Genomic DNA, 21,868 nt, shown 5'->3' with positions numbered 1-21,868 from the left:
TAGACCCGTCCAAAGACAAGGAGACTGCAAGCCAAAAGCCAGTAGGAGAAAAGACGAGGAAACGCAGAAAGGCTCTGCTCATTAAACCGGCGGAAGTCCTTAGTGAAATCCGCTACAGAATGAAACTCAAAGATAACGGAGCAGAGGTGCCTTCCATATGGAAAACGAGGAGAAGAAGGCTCTTGTTTCTTGCCTAGAGCCTATGTGCTTTCTAGAAATCCGGGATCTTGACTGCCTCACAGAAAAGGTTGAAGTGGAGGAGGCCATATAGCGTGAATATCGAGATGTAACCAATGCCCGGATAGGTATCACTTCTGTAAATGCTCGAGGCCAACAACTAGCCCTGGAGGAAGTCGCCGAGTAATATGCGAGGAAACTCGTTAGTAGCGGAAAAATCAAACCTATGCAGGGGTTCGAATGTGGATAGTCCCCACCAAGTGCTACAGATGGGTGGACTATGGGCACACGTCAGCAACTTGCAAGGGACTGGACAGGGGGATAGAATGCCGGAGATGCGGCTAGGTAGATCAAAAAGCGAAGACCTGCAATGAAAGAGAGATGCAGAGATCGTGGCACGTCGGGCTCGGGGCGATGTCCAATTTTTAGGGCGGAACTGTAAAGGGCTAGAGTGCAAATAGCATGATCCGCGGTTTACAAATTAACATGTACCGGAGTGCAACCGCTCCCTAGTTGCTAGCGCAGTTCCCTGCGGAGGTAAATTATGATTTAATGCTAATCATCGAGCAATACCGAAACAGGGACCCGGCTTCATGGCATCTCGACTTATTGGGCACCGCTGCCATCAGGGTTCGGAACGACGTTCGACTTCGTGCTCTTGCCGAAGGCGGAGGGAATGGGTTTGTCAGGATTCCGTGTTTAGGGATAACGTTTTTTAGCGTTTACCTGACACCGAATGAGACGATGCCAGACTTTCGGCGCCGGCTCGATTCTCTGGAGGACACCGTTTCGAGCACGAAAGGGAAGGGGCGGATTTTGGTAGGCGGTCATTTTAATGCGCGGACGTGGGTGTTTTCGTTTTACCTGCGCAGGATTGGGAAGCCGCGGTCTCATGATTGTCTGTTTTGCAAAGGAGTGGCGGGCGACGCTGAAGACACATTTTTTGCTTGTGAAAGATGGAACGGCTTTCATCACCAGTTTTATGTAGACACAGAGGAGCTCTCTCCAGAAAACATTGTCAGAGAGATGCTGAAGAATGCTGGTAGCTGGAGCCGTACTGCGTCTTATGTTGGGGCTCTTCTTATTGCGAAGAAGATTGAACTCGACCGGCGGAGGACCGAATGGCAAGGGGTTCCCTGAACTAACCACTCCCTTCCGCCCCTCCCCTCCCGTTTGTGAAACGGATTCCCTGACGTGAAGGGGCAGCGGAGAGGATTGATCCTTGAGGGATGTCAGCCGGACTTGAGTAGGGAAGAATTAGTTTGCAGAGGTGTGGATGGAAATGGAAGACTTCGAAAAGCTTATAAACAAGTCGCATTGCCGTACGGAATCGAAAGCGTTTTTTGCGTCGAGAAGACAGGCTATGGTCGGCATCTTCCGGTTGAGGCCCAGGAAAACGTCCGATTTGAACACGAGGAGTGCATGCTCAACCGAGTGTTTGGGTCGGTTGGCGACGATGGAGGGAATTTTGTCTAGTCCAAACCATTTATTATGTTTTGATATGGCGATGAACGCCATGACGGAGTATTAACAGTAGGTTGAGGGATATGGATAGAAGGGGAGGCAAAGGATTTGGGAGATTTTTCCGTTTATCTCAAAAACTGGTTCATAGAAGTAGAGGGTGCAGTGGTGTGGGATTTCGCAAAGTAGGTGAGAGAATTGCGCAGAGTATCTATTTCTAAATAGTCTCCACCTGATGGTATTTTTGTAGTTGATATCGTGTAGGATATCATCAACGAGGGTAATGAGGTTGCGATAGCTTAAGGGATGGGATGGGATCAGTTCGTCACATACTTGCCGAATTGTTTCGGTGTATTGACGGACTGTTTGGTTGATGGTGTCGTTGGAAACTGTACTGCTCGATGGGAGTAGGTGGAGTTGCAATTTAGCTTTGAGGGCCTGGTTGATGCGTTTCCAGTTTAGGTGCTGGAAGTTGGGAACTGAGGGCGGGGTGGCACGAATGACTCTCTTTAGATACTTAAGATTATGGCATCATGGTCACTGATGCCAGGGACTGTTTCTAGGAAAGAAAGGTGTTTGGGTTGGGAATAGCAATTAGGTTACTGTTAATCAGGAGGTGGTCTAGGTAGGAAAGGTAGTAGCCTTGTTGAAGGTTGGAAGGGCCTGGCTAAAATGGGCTAGGTTGGGGGTGGGGTGGGAGGTTGGAGGAGGATGTATGGTCAAACCAGAACGGGTGTCTGGCGTTGAGGTCTCCACCGATAATTAAGGACCATTGTTTTCCGGCAGGACGGGGTTGGGAGACGCAGAGGGACTTGATGCGAATAAAGTTATGTGGTCGTGTGTGTCGAGGGATTGATTAGGGCAGTAGAATTAGGCGACGAAGAAGTTTTTGCGCGTTTCTCTTTGTCACTACCTGGACAAACCAAGGGCAGTTTGTGTAATTCGAGGGTCGTTATCCCCGCAGTTAACGTACTTAGGTTCAGCAGTTTTGGCGCACTCGCCTGGAACATGATGCTGGTCACATTTCTGTTCGCAAGATGGCAGTTGGTTGACGCGTGTCCTATGCGCTGGCAATTGTTACATTGCAGTACTTGTTTATTCTTGATCTGTTCGAACGCGAGCGATCATGTGTTGGATTGGTTTAACGCTGCGGAATTGTTTCTCGTTGAGCGTTGCGTCAAAAGTGACCAGCCACAGGTCGCGGTTAACATGATTGTTCTTTGCCCAACAACTTTGCCCAGGTCGTGGAGAAGGGTTTTGCACTCAGAGTGCTGGGAGAGTGAGAGGAGAACGATGCGTCTAAAGCTCCGAGGATGAGGCTCGTATTCTTCTGGGCAGGGAGGGTATAAGTGAAGAACCTATTATGGTTTTCTACTAGGAGGTAGAGTAGCCTTCCGGTGTTTTAGTCAAAATCTGTTGTGACTTACCTAATTGCTTTATCAGGTAGCTATTTGGGAGGGCGCAGGAAATGGTTTATTTTCTGGTTTTAAAATTCTCGGGTTTTCTCGACGATCACGAGTGGAGGGATTTTTCGACTTACCTCATGTTTGTTTGTTGGTGCTGTGCTACTGGTCGTAGCGGTTGCTTGCCTCGATTCGTCTGGTGATGGTAGCTGACCACGCTGACGGGACGTAGCTTCTTGGCTTCGATGAGTGTGGGGAAGGTCTCAGGCTAGGACCTAGTTGGGAGCGCAAGTGGTGCCTGCTCCACGTGCGCGGTCGTGTCCATCTCTTCTGGTTTTCAGCTAGCGACATGTTCACACCCTTCAGTTCTCTGATTCTATCTTCTTGTCGTCAGTTGTTCTTGAGGGCTTCTTCGAGTTTTCTTAATAGTTTTTTGGTTTTTTTTCGGAGGCCAACCGCGGATTGTGTCTACCGATATCGTACTCCTGACCATGCTGTCGTATCCAGACTACGAATCGGACTCACAGTCGCTTGATAGCTTTGTTTTAGACGCAGCATGGTCGCCTTTGTCTGGGTCGTCCGGTTGAAGTTCAGTGGTTGGGCTGTTTGTCGCCTTGCGATGCTTTTTCCTTGTGACTTTCGTCAGTTGTAATGAGATGGTCCAACTAAAATGAAATATGACTGCAAAAAATGTTCTCTTATTTTAACGTGTGGCTTGATACAGAGCAGTAAGCAATGCAGGTGACCTACATCGTCTACCCCCACACAATGTTACAGCTGCTTAGATTATGGTCAAACGCCCAAAACCAGGAAACTGTAGAGCATCATCTCCATTTTGAGAGCGAAGAACAATGATGGTCTTCGACTCACACAATGTAGAGCAAATTGCAGCATCTTCGGTGCGCTCTCCCGCAATGGAGCTGCGTAATTAAGGTGCTAAGTGGGAAACAGACGAATGCTTTGCGGGATGAAATGAGATCTTTCATGGATGAGAACATGGGAACTGCAGTACTTCCAAGTACGGTTTTTCTCAGAGAAATCAAACACGAGGGGATCGAGTCTCTGGCGGTACGGTGTGGGGGAAACCCCGTCACACGCGGACCGCCGCATATGCTTCTAATTGTTTTCCATAACATAATAGACTAAGTTTATGTCGAAAAACATAAAGATTGGTCAAATCAATCTTCAGCATGCCAAAGCTTCCTCCTACCTATTGGCAGCGAGAATGACAAAGCTACAGGATTTCCCATACATCTTTCTGGTGCAAGAGCCGTGGGTTCGATTTAACAGAATCTGTGGCATTGGATCAGTAAAGGGGGCTAGGATCCATAAGACCGAGAGCTTGCGTCCTGATGTCAAGACGGTTAGAGGCAACTATGCTGAGACAATATTGTTCCCAGGACTTAGCTACGGTCATCATACAATACCAGATAAATGGCGAGAGGAAAAGCATCATAGTTGCCTCCGCTTATTTACCCTATGATTCTTTGTATCCTCCACCGACGCAAGAGTTTAGTGATCTGGCGGCGTATGCAGAATCAAGTGGTCTTGGGCTCTTAATAGGTTGCGATGCGAATGCTCAACATATTTGTTGGGGCAGTAGCAAATGCAATCCAAGACGGGAGAAGCTATTTGATTTCATCACTTCAGCTGGCCTTATGACTGCAAACGTAGGGTGCGCTCCTACGTTCGTGGGACCGAAAAGAAGCGAAGTAATTGACCTAACAATCTGTACCTCAAAATTGTTAGAATTGATTACACACTGGCGAGTGCTAGACGAGGTCTCACTGTCAGATCACCCATACCTAGAATTCAATCTGACTATTGCGGGCGAACAATCTGCAGTACAAAGACGGAACCCTAGGAAAACAGATTGGACAAAGTTCAATGAACTTCTTGGCAATAAAGTACAGTTCTCCAGGCGACTAAGGACTCCTTTGGCGCTGGAAGATGAATTGAAAACTCTGAACTGCACACTTTTAGAGTGTTATGAAGAGGCTTGTCCTATTTCCCAAGGTCAAAGCGGTAAAACGGTTCCTTGGTGGAACCGGGAACTGCTTGCAAAAGTAACAAGAACGAATACTGGTTAAATTTCAGGAACTCACAACGTGAATATAAGAGGCTCGTTAGGTGCTCGAAACGAGACTCCTTTAGAGCGTACTATGAGGAACTGGAAGGTGAAAGAGAGACTTCAAGGCTGTGCAGAGTTCTCAAAAGGGATGAGTCAGCCAAGTTGGATTCTCTTAGAAAACCCGACGGTACTTTCACGAGCTCACTGGATTCAGTACAGACCCTCCTGGAAGTGCACCACCCGGGAGAACGGGTGAGGGAAGTGGCAGGGGGAGAGTTGAAGGTTCTTGCAACCCCTTCAACACGCAAGTGCTGCAAGGGGAACTGTAACACTGCGAAAACGGTTGTTACCCATGAAAAGGTGAGAGCTGCCATACTGTCCTTTGAACATTTCAAAGCACCTGGCATGGATGGCATCTATCCAGCAATGCTAAAGGAGGGTATAGAGCATTTAGAGCGACCTCTAAGAAATATTTTTTAAGGATGTCTTGCTCTGGGTTACGTGCCTTCCTCTTGGCAACAAGTTAAGATATTCTTCATACCGAAACCTGAGAAAGATGACGATTCTAATCCAAAGAACTTCAGACAGATCAGCTTGACTTCATTCTTGCTGAAAGGTTTGGAGAGACTGGTGGAGCGTCACATTCGTGGAAACGCACTTAGGTCACACCCACTTAGTGAAAACCAACATGCTTACCAACGTGGGAAGTCCTGTGAGTCTGCTCTTCATTCTTTTATCACAAAGATAGAGGATGCAACTTTGAATGGTGAGTACGCGATGGGGGCGTTCGTGGACATTGAAGGGGCTTTTAACTGTGCGCCTTTTCAAAAACTTTGTGATGCCCCCAGAGGGCATGGTGTTGATGCTTTAATTAAGTGGACCTACCTGACTGCAAAAGCAACGAAGGGCTGCCCCCAAGGAGGTGTGCTTTCGCCACTTCTGTGGAGTATTCTGATCGACTCACTACTATGCGAACTGCAAAATTTGCCAATACACGCTCAAGCTTAAACTGATGACGTGGCTATGCTTGCTGTTGATCGGGATCTTCGAACGGTGTGTAGGAATATACAACGTGCCGTTGATTTGATAGAATAAAACCACAATGGTTTTATTGACAAAAAGGAGAGAACTGGAAGGACTTTGCCTCCCTGAGAGGAGGGGTACTACCCTTCAACTGTCTGGGTGTCACTGGTGCCATGAGCATGACATCCGGCGCAGCTCTGAATGCACTACTCCATTTGCAGCCCCTGGATATATTTATTCAAAGCACCGCAATGAGAGCAGCTCAGACTAATTCGGTTAGATCTATAAGGAAACAACGGATCTTTTCCTGGTTCTGGAGTACCTCCTGCTGCTGCTCCTCTTGAATATGTGCAGTCGATGTTATTGCTGTTTTTGTTGTCCAGCGCTCTGTTTTCAATTCATCCTTCTTCGGTTTTGTCACTGGTGTTCTTGGTAGAGTGGTACTTCGCTTAAACACTTCCTTTTCCAAATCCAAGACACTTGTAGCATTAGATGCCACGGTAGCCAAGTTGTCCACCACCGAGGCACTGCGGTCGAGGGATACCGACGAGCTGGGGTCGCGCCTGAGATCCGGGATCCGGCCACTCTGTCTGTCTCTCTGTATGTCTGCCTGTCACAAGCACTTTTCTCAGAAACGGCTTTACCCATTAACATGAAATTTGGCGAGAAGGTGGAAACTGTGAACCTCCAGGCATGCAGCGGGTGATATCCTTCTACGTTGAAATTAAGGGTGGTCCCCATGCATGCAAAAGGGGGGTGTAACTTTTTTTCACCGAATATAGTCATGTGGGGTATCAAATGAAAGGTCTCGATCAATACTTTTCGAAGCCGATCTTAGTTTTGAGATTTGTTAGAAGGGCGGGGAGTGGGAGGAGTGGAAAGTGATGATTTCTTTAACGAAGCCGTTTTCAGAAACTATCCAACCGAAAAATCTGAAAAAAATCGTCAAGCCAACGTGCAGAATGCAATAGGTCAGAATTAGACAAGAAATATTTTCTCTCTCCGGTTAAGAAGAGATTCCTTATGCATAGACATAATCTGAAAAACCGTGTCTTTGCCCGCTATTGTCATTTTAAACCCTTTTCCCCTACACTTGGAAAAAGATACAGATGTTTCACCTTGCACAGGTGAATACCATTGCAACCAGCCCAGTCGACGAAAGGTAATACTCTACAATTTCGCATCTACGGTCGCAACGGTTTAAAACCGCCACAAAATTGTATCTGGCGTCCAACCAGCTTCTGGTCGTGATGTAGGGGTTTAATCAAAACCAGACCAACGACAATCTTCAGACTTAGTTAGAAATTGTCCGTCGCCGGCTCAGTCAGATAGCGTGCGGAGCACAGTGACCAAGTCAGTCTGCTCAGGAGGGCTCAGATATCACTTTCCCCGTAAAAGTTCGAGTGCAATCCGTTAGATACACTTGAAGCGAAAGCGTAAGAAGGCACAAGGTCTTCTGTAGGTTCGCTATCAAATCATAACAATAGATACTGATTTTCGTTTTTGAAATTTCATTTTCGTTGGTCAGCTGGACGCTCCATGTTGGTTACCAAAAAGTATCCGAAAAGTTCGCCGGCACCGCGCTACTGTTTAAGATTCGAAGTTATCTCTTTGTGCGTCGAGAAATTATAATTCAAGTGCGTTCGGTAGGAGCACGCACTGTTGTGACACAGTTTTCACATTCGTATCTATTAGTGAAAATATCTAACTTGTGCATATAGATATATTGGTCTTTGAGTGCTGGTACTTAGTTTCCCATTTCTTCGTTGCCGACCCATTGAGCGTCTTCGATTAAAGATTGTTATGGATTAATTGTTCCAGTTTAAGACGAGTTGTATTTGGAGTCATCTTTGCTAGCGAACTTTTCCAAGTAAGTTGAGAGAAATTGTGGATGGAATGCAGTTTGATGCAGTGGAAAATGTTATTGAGTGTGGAAAATGGGTTTGCAGTGAAAGAAATTAATTAGAGTAGATAATATTTGAGTTAGGTTGAGGAAAGGTGTTGACGGAGGATTCCAGTGTAATTTGTTGTTAGCTGAAATATTTGAGTTGAAGAAAAGCTCAAAACGAAAGAGGAAGCAGTTATGCATTTTTCAAATAAGGTTTTCGTAGGCGAGTAACATTCTTTAAAGCAAATGTTTGTTTTCTGGTAATCTAATCTGGGCAAGATATTCTTCCCAAGTCAATGAGTCACTCTTAAGCGTATCCACAAGCAACTTAGACTTATCTTTTAGCGTGGAAACAAGTCGCCATCACTTCTGCGTTCTAATATGCAATATTTATCTAGCTTTCAATATTGTTCGCTTGTTTACTATTGGCACAGTCAGTAAATTGTCTTCATTTTCGTTTTATGTTGTAATATTTTACAGACTATCTCGGGGTAGTATTTCCCGGGAATTAATCATTTTATATTTTTCTGAGACGCTGAGAAGTCTTCAAGAGAGTCTTCATGATAGAAACTGGGCAAGAACATTGGTTCTTGACACATAGGCCCGGCATTCCGTTTGATGACAACTAATCCTTACGTTTGGTTTGCTTCCTCAGGGTACCAAAGAGACTCGTCCTTGCTTTGATAAGTTAGAAAAGATTGCTGAGTCAGTATAGTTGTATGGTTTTGATGAATCTGCACATCCTTGTAGGAGATAATGAGGATCCATGCTTGAACTGGGTTCCCCCCTAATCAATAGTATCTCCTTTGACTTCTCGATCTGCTTTTCGTTGTTGGTGTTGAGCGAAGATTGCTCTGATGCTTCAGCGAATGGTATTGATAAAGGCTGAGGTTAGTTACTGCTCATTTTGTAACACGTCCTTTCAGCTTTATTGTTACGATACGAACTATTCCGTTTGTATCATGATGAACTTCTAATATTCTAGTGAGCCATTTCATTGTTGAAGAAGTTTTACCCTTCAGGGTTTAATTGAACGATTGCCATGTTAGCCACTTGGGTTTATGTTGTAACCGGGGCAGTAATAGATTTGGCCATCTCTTCATGAATTGTTCAACGATTCGATTGATTAGCTATTATCGGTCATTAGCGGAGAGGTTTTTGTTAGCAATCTGTTGGGTAAATAGCCATTAGAGGTTGACTAATTAAGTAATGTCCTGGAGTCAACGCCGGTTACTGATCGGTGTCAATGGACGATTCTTGGGGATAGCTTCAATCTGAGTTGATAGTCTGGCAATATGCAATTTAACCGGGAAGTTCAAGAAGTCCTTCTGTTATGTCATACGGAACAATCTGATCATGTATACCTTATTTTATAGAAGATGTCCTGGAAGAAAAGAAAACAGAAGAAAGAGAAAATTTATGCTCGGAACATTTGCCTTTACATATTTGCTCTGACTTGGGGTACAGGAGCTTTTTTAAATACTGTAGATCGAATTAAAATGGACCAGCATAACAAGGAAGCCTATCCAGATCTAGATTTCCCCCGCTCTGACGTGATAACACTATCTTTGCCTTCTTCGTAACTCAGACCGGAACTTGGCAGGATTGGAAAACCCTAGTCACTCCGTACATGTATCCAGAAATGTCTACCCCTGATTATCTAAGTATACTGGTACCGATTGTGCACAATGTTCGTATCGATTATTTTATAGGAACAATAGCGAATCAGGAGTGCGCTGTTATGTTAATTGGTGAACAAGGAACGGCCAAAACTGTGATGATGAAAAATTTCATGAAAAAAATGAATCCTGAAACCTATATGGGCAGATCATTCAACTTCTCCTCTGCTACCAGCCCCTATCAGTTTCAGAAAACGATTGGAAGCTATATTGAGAAACGAATGGGGAATAAGTTTGGACTTCCTGGAGGAAGGAAACTAATAGTATTCATTGACGATATTAATCTGCCAGAGGTTAACAAATGGGGAGACCAAATTACTAATGAAATCGTCAGACAATTAATGGAAATGAAACGATTCTACAGTTTAGAGAAACCTGGGGATTTTACTAATATAGTAGATGTGCAATTTGTGGCCGCTATGGGCCTCCTCGGAGGATTCAGAAATGACATTCCTTCACGATTGAAAAGACAGTTCAGCATATTCAACTGTAATATTCGTGATAATGATTCAATTGACAAAATTTTCCGCGTGGTGGGCGAAGGACATTACAACGCGAAACGAGGATTTATCCCCGAAGTGAGGAACCTCGTTAAAAAGTTAATTCTGCTCACTAGATATTTGTGGCAAAGAACCAGCAACAAATTTCTTCCGACTCCAGCAAAGTTTTATTATGTTTCCAGCTTAAGGGATCTGTCGAGAATCTGGCAAGGTATGATAGGCACTTTATCTACTGTTATAACATCGGAAAGGGTCCTCATGGCACTTTGGAAACATGAGTGCACGCGGGTCTTCGCCGATCGCTTTACTATCGCTCAGGATAAGGAGTGGTTCAGAACTGAACTTGTCTTTCTGGTAAACGAGGAACTAGGAGAGAATTTTGCCGAAATGGTACGTCCAGTTTTTGTCGATTTTATGCGAGATGCCCCTGAACCAATAGGGGAAGAAGGAGAGGATGCAGATATGGAGCTGCCTAAAGTTTACGAACCGGGTTTATGCACATGATGTTCTACGAGAAAGATTGATGATGTTTCTTTCCCAGTTCAATGAAATGATTTGGGGATTTGGTATGGATTTAGTGGTCTTTCCAGATGCAATGCTGCATCTTGTCAAAATGTTGTGGATATTCCGTCATCCTAGGGGTAATGTTATGTTGGTTGGTGTTGGAGGTTCAGGAAAGCAAAGTTTAACAAAACTTGCTTCTTTTATTGCTGGTTATAAAACATTCCAAATAAGCTTGCTAAGGTCATATAATGTGGCTAACTTTCTGGAGGACATCAAACATCTCTGCAGGGCATGTGGTGTACAAGGAAAGGGAACAACCTTCCTATCCTCTCATTTGGATATTAAAGATATTAAAGAGGAGGGTTTCCTGGAATACCTTAACAATATTCTTTCGTCAAGTGTTATATCAAACCTTTTCAACCGAGACGAACAAGCTGAAATCGTACAAGAGTTGACTCCGATTATGAAGTGAGAAAATCAGGACATGTCACAATTTACATGTAATGTTTTGCTTTTCGCTTGTTGGTGAAACATGGAGAAAAAGAGTTCAAAGATTTCCGGCATTGGTGTCTGGCTGCACAGTAGATTGGTTTGAACCTTGGCCGAAGGATGCTTTGGTGTCGGTCGCAAGACACTTCTTATGTGATTTTTAGATCGAGTGCACCGTTGAGACGAAAGATGAATTAGTTAATGCTTTAGGATTCATTCAAGATGTTGTTTCTGAAACATCTGTAGATTACTTCCAACGATTTAGACGAGCAACGCATGTGACACCAAAGTCCTATCTGAACTTCATAGCGGGATATAAAAATATTTATCAGCAAAAGCAGAAAGAACTCGGAGATGGGGTCGAAAAAATGGTCACTGGTTTGGAAAAGCTGAAAGAAGCCTCAGCTTCAGTTGAAATTTTGAAGAAGGATCTAGCGGTCATGGAGGAGGATTTAGCGGATGCTTCTAAAAAGACTGAAAGTGTCCTATTGAAGGTAACGGAAAGGGCTATGTAGGCTGAAATTGTGAAAAATCAAGTTCAAGTTGTGAAAGAAAAAGCAGAAGCATTAGTTGCTTGCATAGCCCAGGAGAAGGCATTCGCTGAAGAGAAACTTGAAGCAGCAAAGCCTGCGCTTGAAGAAGTCGAGGCAGCGTCGAATACGATTAAGCCTGCGCATATTGTTACCGTACGTAAGCTTGGCCACCCACCTCATTTGATTATGCGCATTATGGACAGTGTGTTGATTCTGTTCAAAAGGAAGCTCCATCCATGTATTGCCGATACAAGTCTTTGAAGGTTTGTTTCAGTAGAACTCAATTATTTTGGGGTGGCAAGTAAGGGTGATCTAATAATTTTCAGATGATGGCTAGTACAACATTTTTGCTCCAGTTACAAAATTATCCCAAAGATACCATCAACGAGGAAATTATAGATTTGCTTCAACCTTACTGCCGAATGGAAGACTACAACATTGATACCGCTAAAAGAGTTTGTGGTGATGTGGCTGGATTATCCTACTGCCCCCCAAAATGAGGACTGGAGAGCCGATTTAAATGCCAAGTGATTTATTCGTTGGCTAAATATGCATGTTATGTTCCCGCCCAATTTGTTCCTTTAATTCTCAGCTTGTTCCGATGAAATTGGTTCCCCAATCACTACACTGGGTCTGACAGAGTCCGGGAATTGCCACGGACCATTTTATTGTAGCAATACAAGCCCCGCTAGTTAAAGCGCTGCTGACCTCCAAAATCAGCCCCTTCGTTGCTAGACAGATAAGGAGGGCAATATGCGACAGCACTTAGGATTCGGATGTAACTCGATTAACGTGCTAATATTGAACTAGGTGTTTTTCTTGTAAAGCTCACCCTTGCTTTGGATATACGCATTTCAATCCTTGCCCATATATATCGGAAAGCTCCTCATCCCAATCTGCTTTTCATAGACATAGTCTTTGCAACATTACCTTCCGATGAGAACCGCTGGCTGTAATCATCCGATTGGTTCGAATAGGTCAGCGATTTTTGAATTGCTCCGCCTCTTGGTGCTTTTTGTCCTAAATGTCCGGCAAAGATACCTGGAATGTAAAAGCATTCATTTACGAGCTCCAATAAACACCCAGCATCTGGCAAATAGTCATGGAAATATGCATGTCAAAATGAAAAAGTTAACTTAGTGATCGCCAATGGCCGAGTTGGTTGAGTGTGAGCCTCTCAATTTGTTTGCCCGGATTCGAATCCCCGAGCATCTTTGGGCGGTTTCATTGGTATAGGTTTATCACTTGTCAGGCATTAACTATGATGATAATGACACTGAAGCACAGTCTCATTGAAAATGAAATAGGGGAAAATAAGAAAAAGTAAGAAGAGACTGTTTGGATGGGGGGTGCAAACTTTCCGGAAAGTCTTGGAATGCTGGAGTATATTACTAGGAACGAATAGTGATGGGGTAACCTGGATCCGATGGGTCATTAACTGTCCTGGTGTCTTGAGATTACTGGATATAACGTTAAACCTCGTTGTCTACGGAAGTCGCTCAGAGGACGATCGAATTCGGATGTGCTTTTCCGTAAAGTTACTGCTCGAACATAGGATGAAGCTACAAAGTTCGAGAACGTGATCATTTAATTGTAGGCGTAATTTTGCCATTGAAAAGCACAACATTGTTGAACTTCAATGTTGCAACGAGAGGTAAACGGACGATCTTCAGTTGATATGTCGATGAGAGCCCAATGGGAAATTGTCGTGTGGTTAATGCCTTGCAGTCAAACGCGTCCGAGCTAAGGCGCATAGTGGAAGCGAGTTCATGCGTTCTGTTATCTACGCAAGCAATGCGGCGAGTTTCTCGGACGTCAGCGGATTCTCCCTGATGTCATTTCACTAAACGAACATCTGACTTTAGGAGCTACTGAATTCGGGCATGCGTAGGGCTATGAAGAGTTAGGTAATGCCGTCCTTGGCGATTGCAGTCGTTATTTTTGATGCAGGGTGTCGTAAGTGCCTAATGAGCGACAAAGTCACTGTAAGTGTTTTAGGCAGGCCTCGCCACTTTGTGAATAATACGAGAAAGGTGAAGGAGTAGGATCAGATACCAGATCAAGAAACAAAATTTGAATACAGGACAAACAAAAATTGTGACGTAGCGCTGGAATGTTTTCTGTTTTCCGTTAGGTAACGCTTGGACCTAAAAATAACCAAAAAAATTTTCTCCAGTGTTAGTAAAGGTGAAAGAGTACAATGCGCTGTTTCAACAGAGTAGCATTATGTCAAACACAAGTAGTGTACTGGGGTGGCTGTGTGAGGATACAAAACCCAATGTTCCCTCTTGATTAGAGCTTATATTAGCCTTGAGCCTCCATAGAAAGTTGCAAAATGTGCGTGTTGGATAACAAAATATGTGTTATGATGGTCGTCGGGCAGAATAATTGGATGATTTTCCGGAAGGCAAAAGTGGTCTAGAAGTCCGCCTATACATATGAGGGAAGAGGAGTACCTGCAACTTATCCATGAAAGCGTTCTCTTGGACGAGCTTAAATAATTTCAATAATTTTTCCCCGAACGAGTTCGTGGGTTAATAGGAAGCGTTAGCCTCCAAGTTTCATATACGTGCAAGAGTCAAATGTAAGCGCGTATGTCTTCATGGGGCGTTTGGTTTTAGCGTAACGATGCTGCTTTCTGTTGAAAGTAAACAGAACTGAGCAAGGATAGTCGGATCCTCTGTGGCTTATTATCAATTGGAGTTCCGATAGAAAGTGGGAAACTAGTTGAGCAAGTAGCCCAGTATGGTCGCGCTTTAGTTTTGGATTTGAAGAGCGTGAAAACTAAACGATAGCGAGTGTCCTGTGTTGAACATTTCGAGAGGCGATTCAGAGGCGTCACAAAATCCGTGCGAATCTCACATGATTACAAGTAAAGAGTCAAACGAGCAAAGATTTGGGAGGTTTGCAATTCAAAACAATGATATTGAAAATTTTTCAACACACAACTGTGTTTGGGTATTATCGTTGCCAAGAGCACGACCTGACGCAGGTCTGAGTGCATTACTCAATTTGCAGTCCTTGGATTTGTTTATTCAGATTAGTTCTATGGGGAAACAATTGGACCTGGGGGGCACAGAGCATTGGAAGAGTTATTGGGAGAACCGAATCTAGTTTTCGCAATGCCCTTCTGTTTCCTGGATCCCCATACATCTGTTTGGTAGAAGCAGAGAAAACTGGGACGAACCAGAAGAATGCGTGTCAGGATATACTGACATCTTCTGTAAGAGTCCAGCTATCGAATAAATACGAGAAGTGGGCGTTCCCCTTTGGAGAATATACAATGGTCTTCCAGGCTGAAGTGTATGCGATCCTAAGGGCGGTAACCTGGAGGATTGAAGGGCAGGCGCATCGCAATATGTAGCGATAGTCAAGCTGCATTGAGGGCGTTGAGCAATCTTTTGATAACTACAAAAATCTTTCAGGAAAAGTAGAAATCGATTAAGTTTGTTTTTAGATTCAATACGGTGAAACTACTGTGGGTACCCTGTCACTGTGGTGTAGAGGGAAATGGAAACTCGCATGCTTTAGTAATAGAGGGTTCAATTTCCCCAGTGCCCAGAGTGGAACCAGTAATTGGGATGTCAGTAGCATTGGCTAATGCTACTATTAAAAACTGGAAACAAATTTCCCATAATGACAGTTGGCTGAGCCTTAATGCTGCTAAACACACCAAATTATGCCTGTCAGAAGCAAACAAACATACTGCAAAGTTTTTCTGTCGAAAAGCAGGAAGATTTGCAGAAGTATTTTGGGCATTCTGATTGGCCATAATTCACTAGCTGGACATATGTTCAGAATAGGAATTGTCCAAGATGATACGTGGCCATCCTGTAATGAGGAAGCGGAATCCACGCAACATTTTCTATGTGAGTGATCAGATTTTTGATGCTGATGTGTTACAATTGCAGCGGTTAGCATCACATGTACTAACGGAAATCTTGCGATACATAAACGAATACGGGATATTGCGTTAGACGTGGGAATCGACCGATCGAAAGGATATTTCCCAATCGGACTCCATATGCCAAGCTAACTAAAGGCAGCAATATGAAAAGTCCGAGAATATTATGAAGAAGGGCATAACATCAGTTGAATGATCATCATGAAAGCGATCTCCATGTTAAAGTAGATAATTTACAGAGGAGTGGGTACACAGGAGCCAATGACGAAGGGAGGAAGTACACGTCCCAGGCATTGTCCAAAATAAAAAATCTGGCCCGACAGTCGTTCACGTTCCTCGAAGCAGGGATTGAACGAAATAGAGATACTTGGACGATTCAAACGAGCATTTAACTCGTTCCATAGATGTGAAAATACAGAAATAATGTCGTCTGGCTCCACTCCCTTAGTAACGCAGAAAATGGATGCTCTGAATCAATATACTTGGAATATATATTATGCATATTTGGCCGAAATCAACATATGATCCAACATCCTGGGCGCGTGAAGCTGATATTTAATCCCAAACCTTGAAAATGCAACTACCAGCTCAGGGTTCCAGCCGATCAGTCTGAATTCGTTTTTACTGGCAGATCGAGTCATAGAAGATACCTGTATTCCCAATGAGTTTATTGTCGTGCTTCACGAGTCTATGACAAGAATTGACACGGTGACTCTTGGACGCCTTGGTGGACATCGAAGGTACCCTCAACAGGGCTTCATTTGCAACGATTTGCGACTCGGCAAGACGGGATGTAATCGATCTGCCGTTAATTAGTTAATTAACTGCTGGAGAGGAGGAGAATCCACACCGAGGTCAGAAAGCAATTTATTGAGGAAAGATGTCTGAAAGGATATCCATAAAGAGTGCTTCTCAGCTTTGTTGCGGCACTTGAAGCTAATACAGGATACAGGTTTGGTACCATTAGTGACCAACTATGTTTACAGAAAAAACGATTATGGACTTGGGCCTGCTTTTAGGAAAAATGACGACTATCCTACATACGGAGACATGTGCTATTATTTTGGTAGTAGGAATATGTTTTTAATTCGGGGTTGTGCAATACAAATCTTTGCTGACTGTTAAATGATATCAAGCTCTGGTTGGAGTGAAACTGCTATTTGTTGCTGCTTAAGATTGATCAACTGAAGGAAATGATGGGTGCCAGGTCACTAGAACATCACTAGTAAGGGCGACCAACCGATAAGTCGCCAAGTGCCTGACTCCATATTGGTGATGTGATAGCACAGCCGGTTTTTGGCACTGCCACTGTTAAGTTTGCTTTAAGGGGACAAGTCGCGAAAATCCGGACAGCCAAATGAAATAATTTAAATAATAATAATTTAGACAAAAGTTGATGTGATTTTATTGGTCGTTAAGAAGGAAGGCACGAGGGCCTTAGCCTAGATAAAAGCTAACTTAGTTTTCTTCTATGAAGCCTCTGCGATCTATCTTCCTCTGTAAAACGTTTTCTAATCCGGCAAAGACTAGAAGCGTTCCACGCAGAAAGCCGTTGGAGAAGACTTTTCAGGGGACAGTGCAACAGCGCAAAGGGCCAGGAAGTTAAAGTGCTTGGAACTGCGGCGCCCTTATTTTCTTAACCTAACTTAAGGTCTAACAAATTATACATATAGAACTTAATTGAGGGTAAAACTTAAAATAGAAAAAAAAAATAGTTTCTCCATTTTAATTAATTGAATTCATAGAATTATGAACGTTATGTTATGAATAGTTATGAGAACCGCTGAAACTTGTGTTTTTAATTATTTATTAATTATTTCAACTACTTAACTGAGAATAGATTTGCGAAACTGAACTTCTAGAGCAATGATTATACATGCAGCTAACTGGGGATAAGTTCGTGTCCAACGTTTAAGGTTTCCTTTAAGTCAAACGATGCAGGAAGTTCAGAATGATATTTATGCTCTAAAACGTTATAATTAACCCAACCCAAAATATTAAGGTCTTCCTTTCAAAAGTTCATGTCATTGACATAATTGCAACCTTACGTTTCCATTATGTATGGGGAATACGTCGGCACTGGTTAACTAATCGGATTAAATCAGTTGCATTGCACGCTTCAATCTTTTGATTATTTTCAAGTTTCTCGCTTAAGTCTTTCGATTGCTCCAGATACATGCGTCTACTCATACATAATGCATGTTCTTTTCAGAGTTGATTCACAAATTCTTTACAAATAACTATAAATTTTAGGTAGCCAAACACCAGGTGCATATCTAATATCGAACTTGTTGGATAATAGCGAGGATTGCTTAACTAAAAGAGGATTTCGGAAGAATTGAATTCGTTTGTTAACAGAGGCCTTTCTTTCGACTTTGCGAATTTTCTTACCTTTCTCGTAGAAAGTAAATCTGTAGTCCAAGTTCGAAAAACTTGTATATATACACAGATAAAACAATAAACTTCGGTAATTAAGCAAAGAACTCCTACCACATTCGATACTCCACGGAGGTATCATGGAAATGTTCGCAACTAATTGTACGCGTACATCTCAAATGCATAAAAATACAACAAATCAGCATTTTCCAATCTACAAAACAGCTAGTTTTTATTACGCAATTCAATATTGATTTCAACTCTGCAATCAATGATATTTCGGTTTACTTTCCCTCAATATTCTTTTCGTGGTGATTCAGCAGAAACCTCCTCATGCTTCTATGTATCGAATTTCAAATTAACCCAATAAACTGAATTAATATTGAAAATTGGCATGAAATCCAATCTTATTGGTGGAGTTGGGAACAGTATATCGAGATGATTGCTACAAGATGAAAAAAGCTAACAACCTAGCAGCACAGCGAATATTAATTATATTCAAACTAATTTTTGTAAATATCCGCAACAGATGCTGTTCATCAAATCAATTCAATTTCTTGTACAGATTCCCTCGTTACCATCAATTCATTGGTAATTTGTTACGTAAAACTTGCGCTGTTGAAGAATTTTCGTTAATTTAACAGTAAAAGATAGTTGCATGAATTGATACCATTCGCCTATAATGGAATCGAAACTAATTCCGTAATGGATAGAAACATTAGTAAAGCATTTACACTTCTTGTTTTTCTTCTCCTTCAGTTTGTATCCCGTTCAATAGCGGGTCGGCTTATTTACAGATTTTTTTGGTTTGTGCAAAATGAAATTATTTGTTTTACAATTTGCTAGCTCCGGATGCACTCATGGCTATTTGCAGTGAAATAGATAGTTTATTTTTACAAATCTTTTTCCGAATAGAAGTGATAATGTGCAGCGCAAAAATTTACGGAAAACTACTTAATATATTCGTTTATTATGGAGTTCGCTTATAATGATATGTTTTGGATAATTGACTAGACAAGCACATGTAGATACAAATTTATATCCACACATTCAAAATCTATATACATACCTTCTCCAAGTGTCCAAAACAACATCAATTTTATTTTGTTTAGAAGATACAAGTAGAAAATGGAGAAATGCACAAAAAGATTTCCAGTTTAAAACGAAACACACCTTATAGAGTAATTGGGATAGTAACCAACTGTGCAAAGTTTGCAAGTGGGTGTGAACTACTGCTATGAGCGCTTAAATTTAGAAATGTTAAACATTGAAATTGGGCCGTCTGTGAAAATGGGTATCTAAGAAAGAAGAGGTTAACTACTTAATATTTATTTTTCCGGAAAAATTTTCAATGGGATTTCTCAGATAAATATTCTTTATCGTCTTTTGAACTGATGAGATGACCTTTGAGTTCACACTATGCATTCCATTGCTAAAGAGAGTTAGACAAAACAAACCATATGACCATGAGTTTCACTTGATGGTTTTTGACATCTATATTCTCACGGGCTTGAAAGAAGCATTTCATGGATCGTGAGGTCATATAGAAGCCGCAACCTTATCTCTCTGTGCTGAATTTTTATTGTTAATTCCACGACGTGGAAAATAAAACAGACAACAGCCTAAGAAAGAAAGAAAGATATAAATAAGTTCAATGAAGCCATAAGTAGAGTTGACCTCCAAGTTGAAAATATTTTGACGAGAAAAAGACAACAAGCTGACAAAATGGCTTCGAATTTAGCGAATTTTATGCAAATGTGAATGGTTCAACACAGAATATTGCTGACTCAAGAAATTGTCCCGCAAGCTATTACTTTGAGTTACAAAGGGGGAGATTTCGGTATAAAATTTAAAAAATGTTCTTTTTTTTGTTGCATGACCGATAAGATCGATCGGGCCATGCTTCCTGTGAGGTGGTTCTGAAGGCGCAGTAGACTTAAAGTTCATTTAAGTGGCAAACTTACTCTATTGCCTGAATATGTTCTACCTGATTTGCGCAGTCTTGACGCTTTACATTGGTCATAACACCGATATATTTGTCAGCCAAGCCCAAGGGAATGGTAAGCATCATACCTAGTGTTCTATACTTCTACCTAGCGTGCCTATAATCTGCTCCCATCTGGTTGCATTCAAGCCGTTCTAGACGTCCAACAGCAATTTTCAGCAACTTAAAGTATTGCTCTTCGATCTCATCCCATCGACTATAGATCGAGCTCGATGAAACTCACTCTTTATTTTCGATGATGGACATTATCATGTTGATAGATATGTCTCCCTACGCCTTTGCCTATTGTATCTAGGGCGAATGAAAATGATGCTCTTTGTCTTTTATAAGGGTTTGGTAGCAGAAGCAGACGTTGCTTCGGCGGTGCCGGAAATGTTTCTTTAACAGAGCATGGTTCGAAGGTTCCAGCGCACACTTTCGGAGTGGGTTTAATCACTGGATTAAGTGTCCTGTTTAGAAGATTTTATAAGCCTGACAACATGCTGTCGTCAATTCTTCCGCAGAATTTCTCAACCGCCTGTTCCGTAGTCGCAGATATCATGAAGTCCTCTGGTGAGATCTGAAACTGTGGTAGGCTGTATGCTTCACATGCCCGTCTTCTGATCTGTATTACTCTCTCTATGGGAGACCATTCCAGACTCTATTCAGCTGATGATGTTTCTTCGAAGGCAATCCAATTGAAGAGTCTTTCAGTTCAATCACAGATCTCCACTTCTTTTCTGGCCCTTTTCAGGAAAGAAAGAATATTGTTTGAGGGACAAGTACTATACTAGCTTGACTGTTATGCATGTCGTTTTGTCCGGCTCGATTATAGTTAGAAAAAAAAACTAATCTTTCCGATATTGCCGAAAGTGTATTTTGTATTCTATAAATATTGATATTTTACATTTGGCAGCGGAATTCAAATAGCTCTCGCAAAAGATTTCCTTTCAGAGTCTGTTTAATACAAATCACGTTATCTTCAAGTCCATTCAAGTTCACGTCGGCTCCAAATTTAGTAGGATGCTGGGGTGGGTTCTTTCTTTTTCGCGATAATGATTGTCTTCAGTCAAATTCTCTTCTTCTCCTTCCTTTTCCTCCCCTCGACTTTATATAGTTGCTTTTCGTGGGAAATAGTCAACCACACTTTCGCGCCATCATTGATGGTTTCTGGTAATACGCTTAAACTCCTTCCACGACTTTTCGAGCAAATTGCACTCTTTCTGCGACATGTAGCTTTTGGGAGAACTATCCGCTACCTCTTTGGGCACGTCCACATCCAACTGTGATTGCCATCTTTCCCAAGTCGAAAGTCATTTGGGCAGGGTCCATGGCTCGGCGAAATGACCAGTAGATGTCACTACTGCAGTCAAGGCTCTTAAAAGAATGTCGTAGTCCATTGAAATCCTCCACGTCAATCAACCAATGCAGTGCAGAGAACACCTCCCGTAATGAGTAGAAATAATGTTAGCGACAAGATGCAAACCTGGAGATTCCATTTTGAACTCCTAATTCTTCTGAGATAAACTCAATGCAACACGTTATACTTTGCATCGTCTTATCTCGTTCTATGTAGAGCGGTCTAGATACGCTCTTTGTTCACGCTATCGAAAGCTTTCTAAAAATTGAAAAAGAGAGAATAGGGCGAGGAATTAAATTCCGCGCACGTACTTTGAATGTGGTTGGTGCATGAAAGTTCAACCAGACGATTTTCTGGTGAACAAGCTTTCGAGATGCTTCTTGATAGATTCTAGGATTGCACAAATTTTGGGTATCCTTCTTTAGGGTCTTAACCATCAACCATCAACTACACTATGTATTTCGGGAGAAGTGAAAGTAGCAGCTCTGCTGAAACTACAGGGACTACTGGGAACAA

At 42.4% G+C, this 21,868-nt stretch overlaps 1 protein-coding gene across 1 annotated transcript in view; it reads left to right on the top strand.

Annotated features, from left to right (window-relative positions):
• Nucleotides 1-7,428: 7,428 nt before the first annotated feature.
• LOC119660134 overlaps nt 7,429-21,868 on the top strand; it is a 74,731-nt gene continuing 60,291 nt past the window's right edge. The window contains exon 1 of the mRNA XM_038068533.1: nt 7,429-8,005. The gene's annotated coding sequence lies outside the window, so the exon portion shown is untranslated. The remainder of the gene's footprint in view (nt 8,006-21,868) is intronic.

The sequence above is a fragment of the Hermetia illucens genome, chromosome 6, assembly GCF_905115235.1.
Source record: "Hermetia illucens chromosome 6, iHerIll2.2.curated.20191125, whole genome shotgun sequence".
In the NCBI taxonomy this organism is placed as follows: domain Eukaryota; kingdom Metazoa; phylum Arthropoda; class Insecta; order Diptera; family Stratiomyidae; genus Hermetia; species Hermetia illucens.
The sequence above is the reverse complement of the archived record's forward strand: the minus strand, read 5'-3'. Positions and strand labels throughout refer to the sequence as shown.